Source organism: Phyllobates terribilis, unplaced genomic scaffold (genome assembly GCF_046119375.1).
Source record: "Phyllobates terribilis strain yellow unplaced genomic scaffold, ASM4611937v1 Scaffold_3__8_contigs__length_932513732, whole genome shotgun sequence".
In the NCBI taxonomy this organism is placed as follows: Eukaryota; Metazoa; Chordata; class Amphibia; order Anura; family Dendrobatidae; genus Phyllobates; species Phyllobates terribilis.
This window is the reverse complement of record NW_027362763.1, coordinates 185,777,817-185,798,507: the sequence shown is the minus strand read 5'-3', so window position 1 is coordinate 185,798,507 and position 20,691 is coordinate 185,777,817. Positions and strand designations below refer to the sequence as shown.

General features: G+C 44.3%; 1 protein-coding gene across 1 annotated transcript in view; it reads right to left on the bottom strand.

The window, feature by feature from the left end:
- Window positions 1-20,691, bottom strand: part of RAB6B (RAB6B, member RAS oncogene family) — a 112,007-nt gene that overhangs the window by 53,806 nt on the left and 37,510 nt on the right. The window lies entirely within an intron of this gene.

Below are 20,691 nucleotides of genomic sequence, written 5' to 3'. Positions count from 1 at the left end.
ATTAACACCATATAAAGTTTAGCTATTTTAGTAGGAGTTTCCTGACATTTTCTTAGTTGCATTTTTCAACAAAAGCCATGATTCATAAACAGCTTACAACACAACAAAGGGATCTCATCAATGAAAATTATCAGTTAGGAGAAGGATATGAGGGTCAGTCAATAAGTAATGCCTCCTATTTTTTTTCTCCTTAAATAAGGTAGTTATGTTAAATATTCGAATTTGGCACAATTCCTCAAACCTTCTTCTCCAATCCACAGCAATTGCAACTTCCTGCACCAACAGGTAGCAGGACTGTATCCGTTTGCAAAATGACTGACATTGATGTTCGTATTAGACAACGTTCTGTGATTGAATTCTTGCATGCAGAAGGTGAAACGCCCATTCGAATTCATGAGAGACTGAAAAATGTGTACGGTGATGCAACAGTGGATGTCAGTACTGTTAGACGATGGGTTCTTCGCTGTAACACAGCTGAAGGGCCATCACCGTTGGCTGACAAAATGCGGAGTGGCAGGCCAGTAACCGCAGTGACTCCAAGCAACATTCAGCGAGTCGATGACATCATTCATGGTGACCGCCGGGTGACTGCAGATGAATTGTGTTGCATTATCTGCCTCAGTAAAGGCAGTGTGATGAAAATTATTGGACAACTGGGATACAGAAAAGTTTGTGCACGGTGGGTCCCAAGAATGCTTTTTACCATGCTGGAATACATGCCCTTGTTAAACGGTGGACCAAGACTGTGGAAATGGATGGAAATTATATTGAAAAGTGACAAATTAATCATTAATGTTGTGGTTTTCAACCTATGTAATTGCATTTGAATTTCTTACCAATTAAAAGGAGAAAAAAATAGGAGACATTACTTATTGACTGACCCTCGTACAAAAAAAATTCCAAGTCATTTGATATATATAATGGAACACTGTGAAGACAGTCATCAAGTGGCTCAAATTATCTAGAACTGTACTTCCCTCAAAATTGAAAGATGAAAAAATAGGAAATTGTTACGAGAGGCTACCGAGAGGCCTACACCAACATTAAAGGGCTGCAAGAAATTTTGGCAAGTACTGGTTGTGTACTGCATATGACAAGTCTCCCGTATTCTTCATATATCTGGCCTGTGGGATAAGATGGCAAGAAGGAAGCTTTTTCCTACAAAGAAAGACATCCAAACTCAGCTATGTTTTGTCAAAATCTGCTTCAGGTCTGCCAAAAGCATGTGTGACAAAGTGTTATGGTCTGATGAAACCAATGTTGAACTTTTTGGCCATAATTACAAAAGGTATGTTTGGCACAAGCAAACACTGCCCATCACCAAAAGAACACCATACCCACAGTGAAGCATGGTGGAAACAGCATTTATGCTTTGGAGCTGTTTCCTGGCTGATACTGGGGTTTAGTCAAGATGCAGGGAATTATGAACAGTTCCAAATATCAATGAATTCTGCAACAAAAGCTGCTAAAAAGCAGAATATGAAGATGAATTTCACCTTTCAGTATGACAATGATCTTAAGCATACCTCCAAATCAAGAAAAGTAAAGTATGTTTTCGCCAGAAGTCAAAGTTTTGGAATGCCCCAGCCAGAGCCCTGACCTGAATTCAATTGGAAATGTGTTGGTGACCTGAAGAGGGTGCTGTACACAGAAGATGCCCTCGCAATTTGACAGATTTGGAGCACTACTGAAAGGAAAAGTGGGCACAGATTGACAATTCTAGACTAAATTCTGTCATAAATCAAAGGACACTTCAGCAAAGTATTAGTTTAAGGGTGTGCATATTTATGTAGCCACATTATGTTAGTTCTTCATTTTTCTTTTGGTACCCCAAAAGATTTCAGTTTATTTTACTCTTGAATTGCACAGATTATGGGTGACATTAAAGGTGGAAAATGTTCTGAACACATTCTTCTTGGTATGATTTTTTTATATGACAAAACATTTTAACATTTTGGCATTTAACAAGGGTGTGCAGACTTTTTATATCCACTATAAATTCAAAAAAGGCATTGCTTGATTATAGTGGGTTATGTCAAGTCATTAAAAAATGTCTAGTCTTAATTATGTCTTCTTTTAGAAAACTGAAGGAAATTCCAGTATGACAAGTATGAGTTTCTTCCCTTACATACTACTGTATAATGATGCATTCACATCTACAGCAAAAATATGCAGGACATTAAGAATGAAGAGATGTAACAATCATGTTGGATGTCAACAGGTGGATGAGAATACATTTTAACAAAAGGGTTTATTTTTATTGCATTATGTACGGTATATGTATATATATTTTTTTGCATAATGTAATTTTTTTTTTCAGAAATTGTATTTTATGAAACTTTGTAATTTGCATTTTCATTTAAAAATTATATTTTTAATTGCAAAGAATACATTTTCATAGATTAAAATATCTTTCAGATTCAGTCTTTAAGATTCCAGCCAATAAATCTATCCTTCCATAAACAATTGCGAAAGACATATGGTCCCTGTTGTCTTAGTTAACTTTGCATAAATGAATAGTACAAGAAAATAGAATATTTGTACTTTGTAATATTACTTGCAATGTATGGAAGACTTCATACTACTAGATCAGAGAACACGAAAAATAGTGATGAAGCCTGAAGAGGGGAAAATTGGTAATCAGTGTAGGATACAAGTCACATAATTAGTAACCAAAACTGGACAAAAGGACCCATACTAAAAATGACCAAAATTAGAAAACTTTTTGGGAGTACCCAAACAATAAGAAAGAACCTATAAAATACTCCCTAAAGAGAAATAATCCATATACATAAATATATCCAAATGTTTATTTCATTACAAATAATTATATACACAAATACTAGAAGCAAAAATAAAAAAAAACACCCCAGAAAACCTAGAAAAAGGAGGGCAGTATGGTCAATGGTAATTCACACCACAGTATATTGTAATCAGTAACACATATAATTAGTTAGTAAAACAGTTCGGGTAAAGCACTTACAAAAATATACCGGTATAAACAAAATGTAATCATTGGACATAAGGCATGATTATAAGATTGAATAACATGATAATTATTAGAAAAACCTCGGTTATGAAAATGAACCCTCAAAAACATCACTCTACAATGAGAACATTATCAAGAAAATAAGTAGCACAATAAATATTAATAGAAAACTTCAATTATGAGGATGACCTCTCCCAGCCAGAGCTCTCATCAAAGCACAACAGTGCAAAATTACCGATACCCACTACAAGTCATAACCAATAGACAAGAGAATAGACCACACTGCCCAGAACGCAGACGCGCGTTTCTTGCATTATTTTGGCAGGGGGTCTTGAAAGAGGAGGATGTAGGAACAGAGCAAGAGGTAGCGTGACATCATGCCGTTGCTTTCTCTACCCAGTGTTGTATTCACAGCTACACTGCTGAGTACTACAATATAATGTAATTTATGCTGCTGCTTTGGAACATGTACTATATAGAGAAAGAAAAGCATGAATCCTTCAACTCTGTGTGTGCAATGTTTGGAAGACATCATAGCAGCTACTAGATCAGGGAAAACTAAAAATAGCAAACTAATAGAAATAGAAATGAAGCCTGAAGAGGGGAAAATTGGTAATGAGTGCAGGATACAAGTCATATAATGGCCAGAAATAGTTTTATTCCTCTTATATACACACATGACCATTTTCTCTATAAAGTTACCTTAAATAACATGCATGCTTTATAAGGATCCTGTCATGTCCTCAAATACTATTAACCTTCAAATATAGAGTTAATTTGCAGGCTAATAGCTTTACATTACTTCCCAGCTGCTTTACTAAAAGTGCGGCTACTGGAACAAAATGAACTAGATTCCTCCCAGGAGCTGCCGGCTTTCAGTCATGGGAGAGAGCAAAAAGTGGCAACTTTCACCGCTCACAGTTCTGGGGGCAGCGGCTATAAGCACACCCCCGCAACTTTGATTGACAGCTTGCTCTGCACAGAAGTGAGTGGTAACTGTAACTGTTCTTAACTCGCCCCCATGACTTCTAGCCAGCAGCTTTCAAGATGAATAAAATGAATTTTCAATGCAAAAAAAAAGAGCATGGACCGCACCTCCAAAAATCATACATTTGATCTAATGCCTCTCGGCAAAAATATATATAACTGAACATGAGGTTCTTAGTTTAACATTCTGATCAGACTGTATGAAGCCCACTGCTACGTCACGGCAAACCTCGTAGTGGGTCCTAACATTTAGTACCTGAACGGGAGTGGAGCCGTGAGCCAACCACCGCCACAGTGACAATGCACCAGCAGGGCGGGCGGCCTGGTGCCTCACAGCACCCATGCTGCAAGGCCGAGTCCCCATGACTCCAGGCCGCTGCGCCCCACCAGCACAAAACCACAGCAACAATGGCCGACACACTGCACCAACACCACATGAAAGGAGCATTGTAGCTCACCTTCCTCAAGCTCTCAAATGAGAGCAAAAATAGGCTAGACCCTCTTTGCAGTCTCCTGCTAATTAAAATCGCCTGTGCCAAATGGGAGGAGTGCTGGTCCAAGAAAGGGAAAAGAATATGCAATGCAAAAAAAAAAGAGCAGGCGATTTTAATTAGCAGAAGACTGCAAAGAGGGTCTAGCCTATTTTTGCTCTCATTTGAGAGCTTGAGGAAGGTGAGCTACAATGCTCCTTTCATGTGTTGTTGGTGCAGTGTGTCGGCCATTGTTGCTGTGGTTTTGTGCTTGTGGGGCGGCGCGGCCTGGCCTGGAGTAAACGTTGCTTTACATATCACCAGTGTTTATTGGGTTAAAAAGAAACCTCCATATATTTTATGCACAACTGCAACCTTAACTGACCGAAAGGGTCTGACAGGCGCTTGTCTCTTTTGTACTGTAACGTAGCAACAAAGACAGAAGGGACCTTTCAGCCTTTCTTCACATTTTCCCTGGAGACCTTGCAGGAGAACAACCCTCAGAGTAAATATCCTTAATGAAATCTTTCTTTCGGCCACCAATACTAAGAAGTAGCCCAGGCTGTGTGCAATATAGAAGCATAAGATAGACCATACGACCGGGCTGGTCATCTGTATCCAGTATAAACCGTACAAAATCTATATCTTCCTGTAACTGCACGGGATCCTATTACTTCAGCTTCAGCTGTGGGAGAGTAATTTCTCCAGTGAACTGAGGAACCCAGTAACAATTAATCCCGACTGGAGCAAATCATTAGGATTCTTCTCAAAGGCGCTGTGTCCTTCTGTGAACTGCTCGCATCCCGGAGAAAGGTGATCACTGTGCAGCCTGCACCAAGCACTTTCCATGTCTGGCCCGGATGATTGACAGCTCCCCTATAGTAACGCCGATGCTGTCTGCAGGAACAGCCTAGCTGTCAAGAATCCGACAGCTATCTGACATGATTATTCTGTTTAGAGATGAATATCACAGGAGGCCATTTTACTGGGAAAACATATCCTACAAGGACACTTAAAGGGCACTTACCGATAAATCATGCTTCTAATGCTGATATAGGGGATGCCTTAACCCCTTCGCGACGGGGCCAATTTCCATTTTTGCATTTTTGTTTTTTCCTCCCCTTCTTCCCACAGGCATCACTCTTATTTTTCTAACCACATAGACATATATTGTTTTTTTGCGGGACGAGTTGTACTTTTGAATGACATCATTCATTTTACCACATAGTGTACTGGAAAACTGAAAAAAATTCCAAGTGGGGAGAAATTGGGAAAAAAATCAATTCTGACATTGTTTTTTGGGATTTGATTTTATGGTGTACATTTTGTTGTAAAAATGACCTCGCAATATGATTCTGCTCACCAGTACGATTATTGCGATACTAAGCATGTCTTTTCCAAGACGTTTTTATTTTTCAGTCGATCGAGCTGTGTGACGACTTATTTTTTGCGGGACGAGACGACTTTTTTATTGATTCCATTTTGGGATACATGACATTTTTAACACTCGTTGCAGCATTTTTTGAGGAATTGCAGCTAACCAAAAAAAAAACGTAATTTTGGTATTCTTGATTTTTTTTCCGTTTACGGTGTTTACCGATCAGGTTAATTATTTTTATATTTTGATAGATAGGACTTTTAAATACCACATATGTGTATTTTTTAATATCACAATTATTTTTAATGGGGCAAAAGGGGGTGATTTGAACTATTTTTTTTCATATTTTTAAAACATTTCCTTTTTACTTTTCACAGTACAGTCATGGCCAAAAGTTTTGAGAATGACATCAAAATTATATTTTCACATGATCTGCTGGCCTCTGGTTTTTATTAGTGTTTGTCTGATGTTTATATCACATACAGAAATATAATTGCAATCATATTATGAGTACCAATAGGTTATATTGACAGTTAGAATGAGTTAATGCAGCAAGTCAATATTTGCAGTGTTGCCCCTTCTTCTTCAAGACCTCTGTAATTCTCCCTGGCATTCTCTCAATCAACTTTTGGACCAAATCCTGACTGATAGCAGTCCATTCTTGAATAATCAATGCTTGCATTTTGCCAGAATTTGTTGGTTTTTGTTTTTCCACCCGTCTCTTGATGATTGACCACAAGTTCTCAATGGGATTAAGATCTGGGGAGTTTCCAGGCCATGGACCCAAAATCTCTGTTTTGTTCCATGAGCCATTTAGTTATCACCTTTGCTTTATGGCAAGGTGCTCCATCATGCTGGAAAAGGCATTGTTGGGCGCCAAACTGCTCTTGGACGGTTGGGAGAAGTTGCTCTTGGAGGACATTCTGGTACCATTCTTTATTCATGGCTGTGTTTTTAGGCAAGACTGTGAGTGAGCCGATTCCCTTGGCTGAGAAGCAACCCCACACATGAATGGTTTCAGGATGCTTTACAGTTGGCATGAGACAAGACTGGTGGTAGCGCTCACCTCTTCTTCTCCGAATAAGCTGTTTTCCAGCTGCCATTCCTGAGCAAGCTCGGCACTGCTGGTAGTCCGATCCCGCAGCTGAAACAGTTTTAAGATACGGTCCTGGCGCTTGCTGGTCTTTCTTGGGCGCCCTGGAGCCTTTTTGACAACAATGGAAGCTCTCTCCTTGAAGTTCTTGATGATGCGATAGATTGCTGACTGAGGTGCAATCTTTGTAGCTGCGATACTCTTCCCTGTTAGGCCATTTTTGTGCAGTGCAATGATGGCTGCACGTGTTTCTTTAGAGATAACCATGGTTAACTGAAGAGAAACAATGATACCAAGAACCAGCCTCCTTTTAAAGTGTCCAGTGATGTCATTCTTACTTAATCATGACTGATTGATCGCCAGCCCTGTCCTCATCAACACCCACACCTGTGTTAATGGAACAATCACTAAAACGATGTTAGCTGCTCCTTTTAAGGCAGGACTGCAATGATGTTGAAATGTGTTTTGGGGGTTAAAGTTCATTTTCTGGGCAAATATTGACTTTGCAAGTACAGTAATTGCTGTTAAGCTGATCACTCTTTGACATTCAGGAGTATATGCAAATTGCCATTACAAAAAATGAAGCAGTAAACTTTGGAAAAATTACTATTTGTCTCATTCTCAATACTTTTGGCCATGACTGTACTTGTTAGTCCCCTTAGGGGACTAGAAGCTGCAATCATCTAATATAGCAGAAACCACAGGCTCCTTTGAAGCTCAGCCACAGGTAGGGTTTCAGAGGAGCTCTGTAATGACAAGCAGACCCCTCAGCTGTTAGAGCACCCATCGGAGACCCATGGTATGGTCATGAGCGTGCCGATGTGCTCAAGGAATGATGCACCCTCATGCCAGTTTGCGTTAAATATCCCTGTCAAAGTTTGACAGAGGCATTTAACAGCTTAACAATTGTTAGATGCAGGTCCTAGCTGTAATACACAGCCATGATCTGCCGAGTATGGGGCGGGCTCACCACGTGAGTCCACCCCATACACCCGCTTTCGACTTGCGACATACGTGTACTACGGATGTCATGAAGGTGTCAAAAATGGCCTGTCAATTAACATAAATATATATATTTTTTACCTGGTCTAAGTGCCGCTGTTCTCCTAAATCTTGCTTCGATGCATTTTTTTGTTCTTTGACCTCCCCTTTCCTTTGATCTAGCCCTCTTTTCACTGTTTGTAAATCTAGTCATGCTAGCCAAGTAGTAGTGACCCTCGTGGGAGTGACCGCCATAGAGAAGAGCTGAGGATTACGCCCACTTGGATAACAATAATAAATTTACATACAGGGAAGAGTAGGGGAATGGAGAGGTGCTGGAGTCCATTAAAAAATTCCAGCCTCAGGAGATCAGCGGTATTTAAATCAGATGAGAAAAATTATATATTTATGTCAAGTAAAAGTTCCTCTATAAACCCTTGAGAACACCCGCCAGACATGTAAAGCGCATGTCAGCTGTGGGTATGTGGAGCTGACAGAGTTATCCATCCTTCATGTTCTCTATGGAAACTAAAAAATAAAGTATTAAGTTAAAAAAAAGAAAGTTCTTAAAAATATTTTTAATAAAACCCTAAAATGTCGAATTAGTCTCTTTGGAGTTAAATAGTCCAATCTATTAAAATATAAAACTATTTAACTATTTAGGGTAAACACCACAAAGCAAAGAAAAAAATTTAAATGCCACTATTGTTATTTTTGGTAGTTGCACTTCCCCCAAAAATGCAATAAACAGGGATCAGAACATTCTACACATCAATAAATGGTACCAAGAAAAACTACAACTCGCCACGCAAACAACAGCTTCATACAACCCCATTTTTAAAATTTTTTAAAAGTTATGGGTCTAAGGCTGCGTGCCCACGTAGCGTTTTTCATGCTGCGGATTTTTGTACGCAGCATAAACGCTGCGGAAAAATCCGCAGCATGTGCATAGAACATGCGGAATCCCCTTGGGGACCATGGGGTGCGGATTACCTAGCGTTTAACAAGCGTTTCCGCTGCGGAAATTCCGCAGCATAAACGCTTGAAAAACGCTACGTGGGCACACAGCCTTAGAAACTAATTTTTTATTTACAAATTTATGAACTTTTTTAAACTTCTTAAATTAAAAAAATCTATACAAGTTTGTTATCGCCATAATCGTACTGACTTAGAGAATCATGTTGCCGGATCAAATTCACCACAAATTTAAAGCTGTAAAAACAAAACCCCCAAAAAAACAATGTCGGAGTTGCGTTTTTTCACCATCTCACCAGCCGTGGATTTTTTTTTCCATTTTACAATACATGTTATGGAAAAAATAACGTTGTCATTCAAAACTATAACATCCTGACGAAAACAAAATCATATGGCTACATCAACGGAAAAATATAAAAGTTTAGACTCTTAGACTAGGGTCACACGACAGTATAAAAAATCGGTCCGATTTTCATCCAGAAAAGTGGGACGATTTTTTTCTCACTTGTGATACGTGTACAATCCTTTTTTAATCAGCAGCTATTAATCTTTTACCGGACCATTAACAGTTTCCTATGTTACAGATTTGCAATGCATCCCAGAAAATTGGATTCTGTACTACGACTCCGTAAGGCATCCAATTTTTTTCTTACACCCACAGACTTGAATGGATGGAAAATCGTGCTTTCTGCAATTTTTTTCACGTGCAGATTCAGTCAGTGAAAAAAATTGTTTCTGTGCACTACCTCATTGAATAACATTGGTTCGAGTGTGAACAGTTTAACAGAGAGCGTTTGGAATGAAAATACGGTTGTGTGAACGAGCCCTTAGAAGAAGAGGAGGAAAAAAGTGAAAGCACAAAAATGAAAAATTGCCTCCATTGCAGAGAGGTTTAAGGACGCCTACACAGTAAATATGCCTAGTTATGGATTGATCCAGTGCACAATCCCAGATTTCTGCATAATGCTATGGCGGTTGTCTTATATGACATATTGAAGCTATGAAGGCGACCATATAACGTTGTAATCCGGATTTCCATGACTCTGAATTTTCTACAACTTGTGAGCTTTTATTTATTATACTTCTATTATGTGATAAGAGGTTTGCTTTGGGGTTAAATATGGAGCGCAAGGAACAGGAACAAATATGACAAGAGACAGAAAGGGAGAGAGAAGATGGAGGAGCCATTAACTACATGAATTCAGCTGAAGACCTCATTAAGTATTGATTACCTAGGAAGGAAATTGGTGCACTCTGGGACTAAACATGCACAGCTTGATGGCAGTTACAAAAAGGTTGCGTGAAGCATTTGCACTATGCAACCTTTAACAACCCTCACAGCCTCCGATGAAGCAGTACGCATCTTGTTTCCCTTCCCATGTAGTATAAGGTCCTTCCTGCATTTTCTGCTAGATCTCACCATACATCACTACATCATGGCATTGATTCAACATGGATGGTTATCTTAATCTGCAGAGTGGAGATATCAGATGCCCTTCATCAGGACGCGCTGGGGGTTGAAGTTTTGGAACAGCTGCCGAATCAGTGAATCACAGGTTGTAGGTTTCAAGGTAGGCACTGACAGCCCTGAGTCATTCATAAAGACTAGATACATAGTGTAGGCCACCGTAGCATCGCCATATGCCAGTATAATGTATCTTTGTGAACACTGTCTCACTTCTTCAGTTGCCTGAAACACTTTATCTGGAGTAACCCAAAACTGATCTCCCACCACTGCGTCACTTGGTCTAGTGTCACCAGCGCAGAAGAGAGGCTACCTTGCGGTTTTGTAGATGATACCTGCGAAGAGACATTTATTAAACGAGTTCTCGCCTTTAGACAATCCCCACTTGTTGGAAAGGTTGACAATAAACTGATCACTAAGGCCCCAATTCATCCAGACTGGAAATTTTCACACCAGTCTTAATGAAGGAGCATTTTGGAATCAGAAACTCCTGAGTCTTTGATGGTGCATGTGTGACGCCCTGCGGCTGCAGGCTGTCACAGAACTCCTTGGTGTTGCACAGATGGGATTCTCCCCAGTGGCCTCAATACATGCAGACACCTCCACCCAAGTCCACTAGATGGAGCCCTGTCGGGTATATACAGTACAGACCAAAAGTTTGGACACACCTTCTCATTTAAAGATTTTTCTGTATTTTCATGAATATGAAAATTGTACATTCACACTGAAGGCATCAAAACTATGAATTAACACATGTGGAATTATATACTTAACAAAAAAGTGTGAAACAACTGAAAATATGTCTTACATTCTAGGTTCTTCAAAGTAGCCACCTTTTGCTTTGATGACTGCTTTGCACACTCTTGGCATTCTCTTGATGAGCTTCAAGAGGTATTCACTAGTGTTGAGCGAGCACTAAAATGCTCGGGTGCTCGAAGCTCGGGCCGAGCTCGCCGTGATACTCGGGTGCTCGACCCGAGCAACGAGCCCAATGTTAGTCTATGGGAGACTCGAGCATTTTTGCGGTGGCACCCCCGGCAGTCTTTTAAAAGCCTAACAAGTGCCCAAAACGATAGTGACAGTGCTCAAATGTCATGGGGACAGCATGGGGATCGCCCCAGGAAGCATTTCTGACCCCCAGGTCACTGCTGTCAACAACGTGGTCAGAGGTATTAAGCCACTTTTACAGGCTCACAATAAAACGTTCAAAAACGAAAGTGAAACTTTTTTCCTGTGAAATATGTTAAGGAATATCCTTTCCAGGGTAAAGACTTGTGTATAAGTTAAAATAAATTACCAAAAACAAAAATACTCCTCCACACCTTCGGCTATGTTCACAAGTAGCATTTTTTATGCGTTTTTACACTTTTGTATTGCTTTCAACTATGACACCGTGAAATGTCATTTTAACATTTTACAACCTTATCTGGCCATGTGCTGTGTGACACATGCATAAAGTGCTGAAAAGACAAGGGAACAGCATCTGGAAGACCCCTGGAAGCATCTCTGACTCCCAGGTCACTGTCTAAAAGTGTGCCCATCATAAGTGATCCTTACCGCATCAGAAGATGCAGACTTGCAACTATCCCCATGCAAGTTCTAGTCCCAGGGCAGTGTTCAATTGTACCTCCCCCATTCCTTGCAATACAAGCTCAAGTATGCAGCCTGCCACCCACCCACCCCCAGGCTGCAATACCATACTGCTTGCTTGCTTGCTTGAACTTGAAATTGGGCCTTTTAGGCATGTGGAGGCGGAATCTGGCCACCACGTCATGGCTGTGTTGGCGGCCTGGAATCCATACTCAGTCCCCAGCCGCCCGGCGGCCGGGTGTCCATAAACGGTCCCCAGCCGCCCCTATTTCTCCTTGGAACATCCCCCCACACACTTTTCTTAGCCCGGCCTGCTTTAGGCAGCATTGGACGAGCCCACCAGAGAACCAGACTCCTCCGGTGGGCCCTGACTTCTCCATCGGTGGAGTTGAGAGTGCCAAGGTGAGGAGCATGATGATGATGACAGAAGTTAGCATCTGCTATGTTTTCTTTTAATGCAAGTGTAAGTGTGCAGCCTGCCACCCACCCACCCCCAGACTGCAATTCCATACTGCTAGCTTGCACTTGAAATGGGGCCTTTTAGTTTGGAGGAGGCCGAAGCTGGCCACTACCTCATGGCTGCTTCGGCAGCGAGGTATCCATACTCAGTCCCCAGCCGCCCATATTTGTCCTGGTGTGCCTTATGCATAAGATTAAGTGCGTATACCAAAACATTACCTGTGCCCTCCCCAGTGCATTTAGTGGGAAGGAGAGCCTATTCCGCTGTAGTGTGTGCATGCCAAACCCCTGTTCATGGTACATGCGAAGATGCCTCCCACCTTGCACCTGTCGTTGCAGACTTGCAACTATCCCCATTCAAGTCCTTGTCCCAGGGAAGTGTTCAATTGTACCTCTCCCATTCCTTGCAATGCAAGCGCAAGTATGCAGCCTGCCACCCACCCACCCCCAGGCTGCAATACCATACTGCTTGCTTGCTTGCACTTTAAATTGGGCCTTTTAGGCATGTGGAGGCGGAATCTGGCCACCACGCCATGGCTGTGTCGGCGGCCTGGTATCCATACTCAGTCCCCAGCCGCCTGGTGGCCGGGTGTCCCTGCTTGCTCCCCAGCCTCCAGGGGGTGGCCGGGTGTCCATACTCGGTCCCCAGCCACCCCTATTTGTCCCGGTAACCTTTCCCACACTTTTCTTAGCCTGGCCTGCTTTAGGGCAGCATTGGCCGAGCCCACCGGACTATCAGACTCCTCCGGTGGGCCCTGGCTTCTCCGTCAGGGGAGTTGAGAGTGCCAAGGCGAGGAGCATGATGAGGATGATAGAAGTTTGCATCTGCTTTGTTTTGTTGTAATGCAAGCGCATGTATGTAGTAGCGGCTAGGCTTGAGGTGGTCAGCGTTTTGGCGCATATCCTACCTCCTCCGAGGATTGCTGGATGTTTTCCTGCTACTATCCAAGTTCTATGACTCCCGTTAAAACAAAGCTTCAGGTGATAAATGATGGATGAGGTAGTGGCAAAGGAGAAAGAGCAGGAGGAACAGGGACCATTCACATCAATATCAGGCCAGTCAACCAGATATGTCTTGAAGGATATGTTTCTGTAACAAAAGGATGGTTCGGCTACACAGTTATAGGGCATACAGTGAGTGCAATGCCTACCAAAAATTTCGAGCCACTCCAATGCCCCTTGGAAAATGACATGGAGGTCAGAGGGCGTTAACTAAACCTTTTTTTCCATTTATAGCAACTGGGTCTCCCGTGCACTGTTGGCCTAAGCAGTGAATGGAAGGCTTTCCAAAAATTATGAGGAACTGCAATGCCCCTTACAAGAGCCATGTGTGGCACCCCAGGGGTCTGGTCACCACAGTAATAGAGATATTACGTCGGAGAGCAAGTGGGAGGTTTCCTGGTCAGGATCCCTTAAACATGCAACATCCTCCTGCCCCAATCCTGGGAGGGGAGAAATCTGCCCTTATAAACTGGATCTGGGGCGGGGTTGAGTGAGTCAGAGAACAGTCAGAGTCAGAGTGAGAGCAAGGGAAAGTAACAGCAAGGAGCTCTGTAGGAGCTAGGAGCTAAAGCCCAGGGGCTGGAAGCTGAGCAGAGCTCGCCCTAGCAGAAGACAATAGGAACCGGACACAGGAGTCCGAAGCTGTGAGGACTTATATATCCAGCAGCAGAAACCAGCCGGCAGGGGATTTCAGGTCCTCTGGCCATAGAAGCCCGGAGGCTCAGTCACAAGCAAGGGACCAGCACTGCCGTCGTGGAGCGGAGGCTAACAGAAGGCCCCAAGTCACCAGCCATACGGGTGAGCACTACACGGTACACTCAGGGACGTGGGCTACTTCTACCCGCTTACAGCAAGGTAGCCAGGAAGAGTGCAGACAGACGGGGAGGCCTACAACTCCACCTTGCCAGGGGAACTCCTGCTTGCTCACAGACTGACCAGGCCTCTTATGCTAGCCAGTACTCCCGGGAGGGTCTACCTTATAATCATCAGTAAAGACCCTGAACTGCACTGCAAAGAATCTGAGTCATTCCTGCTGCGCTCGTGCACCATCACCCCCATCATCCACACTCACTGCCCTGAGGCTATACTCCTCCCGAGGGGAGTTATCCCATTCTATGCTGGCACACAAAACCAGCCTCAGCGGTCTGCCTCGCAGCGGTGGGACTCCCTGACCGCAATCCACGGGTGGCGCAGTCGGACAATTAACCTCAAAACCTAAGAAAGACTGCCACTGGTTTGACCAGCCTGAGCCACGGGACCGGGTCACCGCCACGGAGGCTACAGACCCCAGAGACCCGGCACCGGGTATCCCACACACGTGTACACACGGCCCAGGGGGCGCGTCACATGCAGTACAGCATGTTACAAACATAAGTCCCATTATTGGGGAGTGGGTGTCCCATAGTATTTGCTTATGCTTTCCCAGCAAAAGCTGCCAAAAATTAGGACGAAGCAACTTGCAATGCCCCTTACAAGAGCCATGCAGTACAGCATATTACAAACATAAGTCCCATTATTGGGGAGTGGGTGTCCCATAGTATTTGCTTATGCTTTCCCAGCAAAAGCTGCCAAAAATTAGGACAGAGCAACTTGCAATGCCCCTTACAAGAGCCATGCAGTACAGCATATTACAAACATAAGTCCCATTATTGGGGAGTGGGTGTCCCATAGTATTTGCTTATGCTTTCCCAGCAAAAGCTGCCAAAAATTAGGACGGAGCAACTTGCAATGCCCCTTACAAGAGCCATGCAGTACAGCATATTACAAACATAAGTCCCATTATTGGGGAGTGGGTGTCCCATAGTATTTGCTTCTGCTTTCCCAGCAAAAGCTGCCAAATATTAGGATGGAGCAACTTGCAATGCCCCTTACAAGAGCCATGCAGTACAGCATATTACAAACATAAGTCCCATTATTGGGGAGTGGGTGTCCCATAGTATTTGCTTATGCTTTCCCAGCAAAAGCTGCCAAAAATTAGGACGGAGCAACTTGCAATGCCCCTTACAAGAGCCATGCAGTACAGCATATTACAAACATAAGTCCCATTATTGGGGAGTGGGTGTCCCATAGTATTTGCTTATGCTTTCCCAGCAAAAGCTGCCAAAAATTAGGACGGAGCAACTTGCAATGCCCCTTACAAGAGTCATGCAGTATAGCATATTACAAACATAAGTCCCATTATTGGGGAGTGGGTGTCCCATAGTATTTGCTTATGCTTTCCAAGCAAAAGCTGCCAAAAATTAGGATGGAGCAACTTGCAATGCCCCTTACAAGAGCCATGCAGTACAGCATATTACAAACATAAGTCCCATTATTGGGGAGTGGGTGTCCCATAGTATTTGCTTATGCTTTCCCAGCAAAAGCTGCCAAAAATTAGGACGGAGCAACTTGCAATGCCCCTTACAAGAGCCATGCAGTACAGCATATTACAAACATAAATCCCATTATTGGGGAGTGGGTGTCCCATAGTATTTGCTTATGCTTTCCCAGCAAAAGCTGCCAAAAATTAGGACGGAGCAACTTGCAATGCCCCTTACAAGAGCCATGCAGTACAGCATATTACAAACATAAGTCCCATTATTGGGGAGTGGGTGTCCCATAGTATTTGCTTATGCCTTGCAAGCAAAAGCTGCCAAAAATAAGGACGGAGGAACTTGCAATGCTGGCACCCTGGTGGTATAGTGGTGGTGGAGGCTGAGGATAAGGAGAAGAAGATTAAACAGCCGAAACGAGGAAGCGTATATACCATGTGTGGGTGTGAAGCGGTGCATGTGAATACACCTCCCGAAATAACACAGTGGATTTGACTTTATGTTACTCTGCTGTCATTTGGTGGTGATGAGAAGTCTGGCCCAATCCAGCCCTTGTTCATTTTGATAAGGGTCAGCTTGTCAGCATTGTCAGTTGACAGGCGAGTGCGCTTATCAGTTATAATTCAACCAGCGGCACTAAAAACACGCTCCGATAAGACGCTAGCGGCAGGGCAGGCCAGGACCTCCAAGGCGTACAGAGCGAGTTCATTCCAAGTGTCCAGCTTGGATACCCAATAATTAAAAGGCACAGAGGAATCACGGAGGACGCTGGTACGATCGGCAAGGTACTCCCTCACCATCTTTTGAAACTTTCCACTCCTTGTAAGAGTACCCCGTGCCTCAGGGCCTGTAAGCTGGGCGGGTGTCAGAAAACTGTCCCAGAACATTGACAGTGTTCCCCTGCCTCTGCTGTATTGGAGTTGCATCTCTCTCGCCTGTACGCCTTGGTTGGGCAACGAACTGTGACCTCTGCCGCTAGCGTGTTCAGATGGGAATTTTTTTAAGAGTTCTGCAGCAAGGGCCTTCTGGTATTGCCCCATTTTTGTAGACGTCTCCACCTCAGGAATAAGAGAGTGAAAGTTCTCCTTGTAGCGGGGGTCTACAAGTGTCACCAACCAGTAATGACTGTCACCCAACATTTTGACAACGCGAGGGTCACGGTTAAGGCAGCGTAACATAAAGTCAGCCATGCGTGCCAGACTGGTAACGGGCAAGATTTCCGTGTCCTCACCAAGATGACGACTGACCATGCTCTCCTCCTCCTCCTCCTCTTCCTCCTCCCCCCTGTCCTCAGGCCACCCACGCTGAACCGACGGTATGATACTTGTACAGGTACTACCGTCTACAACGCATGATAGCAGCTCCTGTTCTTCCTCCTCCTCCTCCTCCTCTCCCTGATTGTCCCCCAATGCACGTTGGGATGAGATGAGGCTGGGCTGTGTGTAATCGCCCGCTACGGCTTCTTGATCCATCTCATCATACTCTGGCTGCAATGCCTCCTCTTTAATTCTCTGCAGAGAGCGTTGCAAAAGACAGACAAGTGGGATGCTGACACTAATGATGGCATCATCGCCACTCACCATCTTGGTGGCCTCCTCAAAGTTTGTCAGGATGGTACATATGTCAGACATCCAGGTCCACTCCTGAGGTCTTATGTGTGGAGTCTGACCTGACTATCGACGGCCTTGTTGCAGCTGGTACTCCACAACTGCTCTCTTCTGCTCACAAATCCTTTGCAACATGTGGAGGGTAGAGTTCCAACGTGTGGGGACATCACACACCAGTCGGTGTGCCGGAAGCTGCAAACGCTGCTGCAGCACAGCAAGGGTGGCGGAAGCTGTAGCCGACTTGCGAAAATGAGGTGACAGGCGGCGTACTTTCACGAGCAGATCTGGCAACTCGGGGTACGATTTAAGAAACCGCTGAACCACGAAGTTAAGCACATGAGCCAGGCATGGTACGTGTGTGATCTCACCTCGCCTCAGAGCCGCCACCAGGTTACGGCCATTGTCACACACGACCATGCCGGGATGTAGGTTCAGCGGTCTCAGTCACAGATCTGCCTGCTCTTTCACAGCTGTCCACAACTCACAAGCAGTGTGAGGTTTATCACCTAAGCTTATGAGTTTCAGCACAGCCTGTTGCCGCTTGGCGGACGCAGTACTGCAATGCTTCCAGCTTGTAACTGATGTGGTGATATCTGAGATGGAAGCTGAACATGAGGAGGAGGAGGAGGAGGAGGATGCGCAGGAGCTGTACACTGTGGGGGCAACTCTGACTGACATAGGGCCCGCAATCCTCGATGTGGGGAGGATGTGTTCCGTCCCAAGGTCCGACAGGGTCCCGGCTTCCACTATGTTTACCCAGTGTGCCGTCAGAGAGATGTACCGTCCCTGGCCACAAGCACTTGTCCACGTGTCCGTTGTCAGGTGGACTCTCCCAGTAACTGCGTTGTTGAGGGCACGGCAGATGCTTTGGGACACGTGCTTGTGTAGTGCGAGGATGGCACACCGGGCAAAATAGTGACGGCTGGGGACCGAGTACCGAGGGACGGCCACCGCCATAAGATTGCGGAAGGATTCCGTCTCCACCAGCCTAAAAGGCAGCATTTCCAATGCAAGCAGTCGTGAAATGTGCGAATTTAGGACTGTGGCCTGTGGGGCGTTAGCTGCGAATTTCCGCTTTCGTTCAAAGGTCTGGGATATGGACAATTGAACGCTGCGTTGGGACGTGGACGTGGACGTTGATGCTGTTTCTTGAGAAACTGCCATAACAAGTGAAAACTGAGAGGCGGGGGCATCTTTACATGCAGTATGGACAGGGGATTGCCTTGCACACACAACAGGGGGTTCTATTGCACGCACAACAGTGGAAGAAGCAGTGGTGACACCCGCTGACACTGGTCGTGGACCCTGGGTTTCGCCCCACAAAGTCGGGTGCTTTGCTGCCATGTGCCTGATCATGCTGGTGGTGGTCAGGCTGGTAGTTTTGTCACCCCTGCTGATGCTGGCATGGCAGGTGGAACATATGGTCTTTCTGGGGTTATCAGCAGAGTCTTTAAAAAAATTCCAGACTCTGGAAGACCTACCGCTTGTACTGGCAACGTCCCTCGTGTTGGTGTTACGGGGAACGGTTGCCTGCCTTCTGTCTGCGGCCACCACACTGCTTCTTCCTGCCTGTTGGGGTACTCTGCCTCCCTCCCCCTGTGTGCTGCTGGCCTCACTCTGCATGTCCTCCTTCCACGTTGGGTCAGTTACTAGATCATCCACTACCTCCTCCTCTTCCACTTGCGCACCACGATCCTCCTCCTCACTTCCTGGCAATTGTGTCTCGTCATCGTCCACCTCTTGTGACAGATTGCCAATGTCGACTTCCTCTGGCCGTGGCTGTTCAAATATTTGGGCATCGCAACATGGGATCTCCTCTCCCATCACTTCAAGCGTATCAGGCGAGGGGCCCAAATATGGAAATGGACCAGTGAACAGCTCTTCAGAGTGTCCAAGTGTGGGATCACTTGCTGTCTGACGACACTCGGCATGGTGGGAGGAAGGAGCATCAGGGTGAGGAGGAGTATGCGGTCGAGGCTCACGGCTACTAAGAGTTGACCGTGTGGAAGACAGACCGGAGGTGGTGGTGCCCAGGTAACTGGAAGTATAATCTGCTATCCAATTAATAACCTGTTCACACTGATCAGTTCTCAATACTGGTGTTGTTCTGTGCTTCCCTAGTAATTCGGTCAAGAAGTGGGAGCGAGAAGATGTGGCTGTTGGTTGTGGCACATTTTCACCTTGGCCACGGCCCCGTCCTCTGCACGAACCATCACCAGAACGTCCACTTCCACGTCCCTTGCCACGCGCCTTGCCCATTGTAAGTGAAGTAAAATAGCTTACACTTGCACTATCAATGGAAAAAGGGTAATAAAGAGTAGATTAGAACCGTGGAAGAGGAAAACCACAGTTATTGTTTACTGGGGTATACCACACTTTTTTAAATAGAGATATTTGCGGCTGAACAGTGAGCGACACACTCAAACTGCTTTTTTTTTAGATACCAAAGGCCCAAAACTGGATAGTACAGCGATTTGACCCGTGGAACTGCGAAACCACACTGGGATGTGGGGCCTACACAAGACTATTTTCAACAGATATATTTTTGTGTCACAACAGTCAGGAGACACTACTGTTTTTCTTTACGGAAAAAAATACCAAAAGCTGAATAATAGAGATTTTATACCGTGGGATGGCAAAACCACAGTTATTGTTTACTGGGGTATACCACACTTTTTTTAAATAGAGATATTTGCTGCTGAACAGTGAGCGACACACTCAAACTGCTTTTTTTTTAGATACCAAAGGCCCAAAACTGGATAGTACAGCGATTTGACCCGTGGAACTGCGAAACCACACTGGGATGTCGGGCCTACACAAGACTATTTTCAGCAGATATATTTTTGTGTCACAACAGTCAGGAGACACTACTGTTTTTCTTTACGGAAAAAACTACCAAAAGCTGAATAATAGAGATTTTTTACCGTGGGATGGCAAAACCACAGTTATTGTTTACTGGGGTATACCACACTTTTTTAAATAGAGATATTTGCGGCTGAACAGTGAGCGACACACTCAAACTGCTTTTTTTTTAGACACCAAAGGCCCAAAACTGGATAGTACAGCGATTTGACCCGTGGAACTGCGAAACCACACTGGGATGTCGGGCCTACACAAGACTATTTTCAACAGATATATTTTTGTGTCACAACAGTCAGGAGACACTACTGTTTTTCTTTACGGAAAAAACTACCAAAAGCTGAATAATAGAGATTTTTTACTGTGGGATGGCAAAACCACAGTAATTGTTTACTGGGGTATACCACACTTTTTTAAATAGAGATATTTGCGGCTGAACAGTGAGCGACACACTCAAACTGCTTTTTTTTTAGATACCAAAGGCCCAAAACTGGATAGTGCAGCGATTTGACCCGTGGAACTGC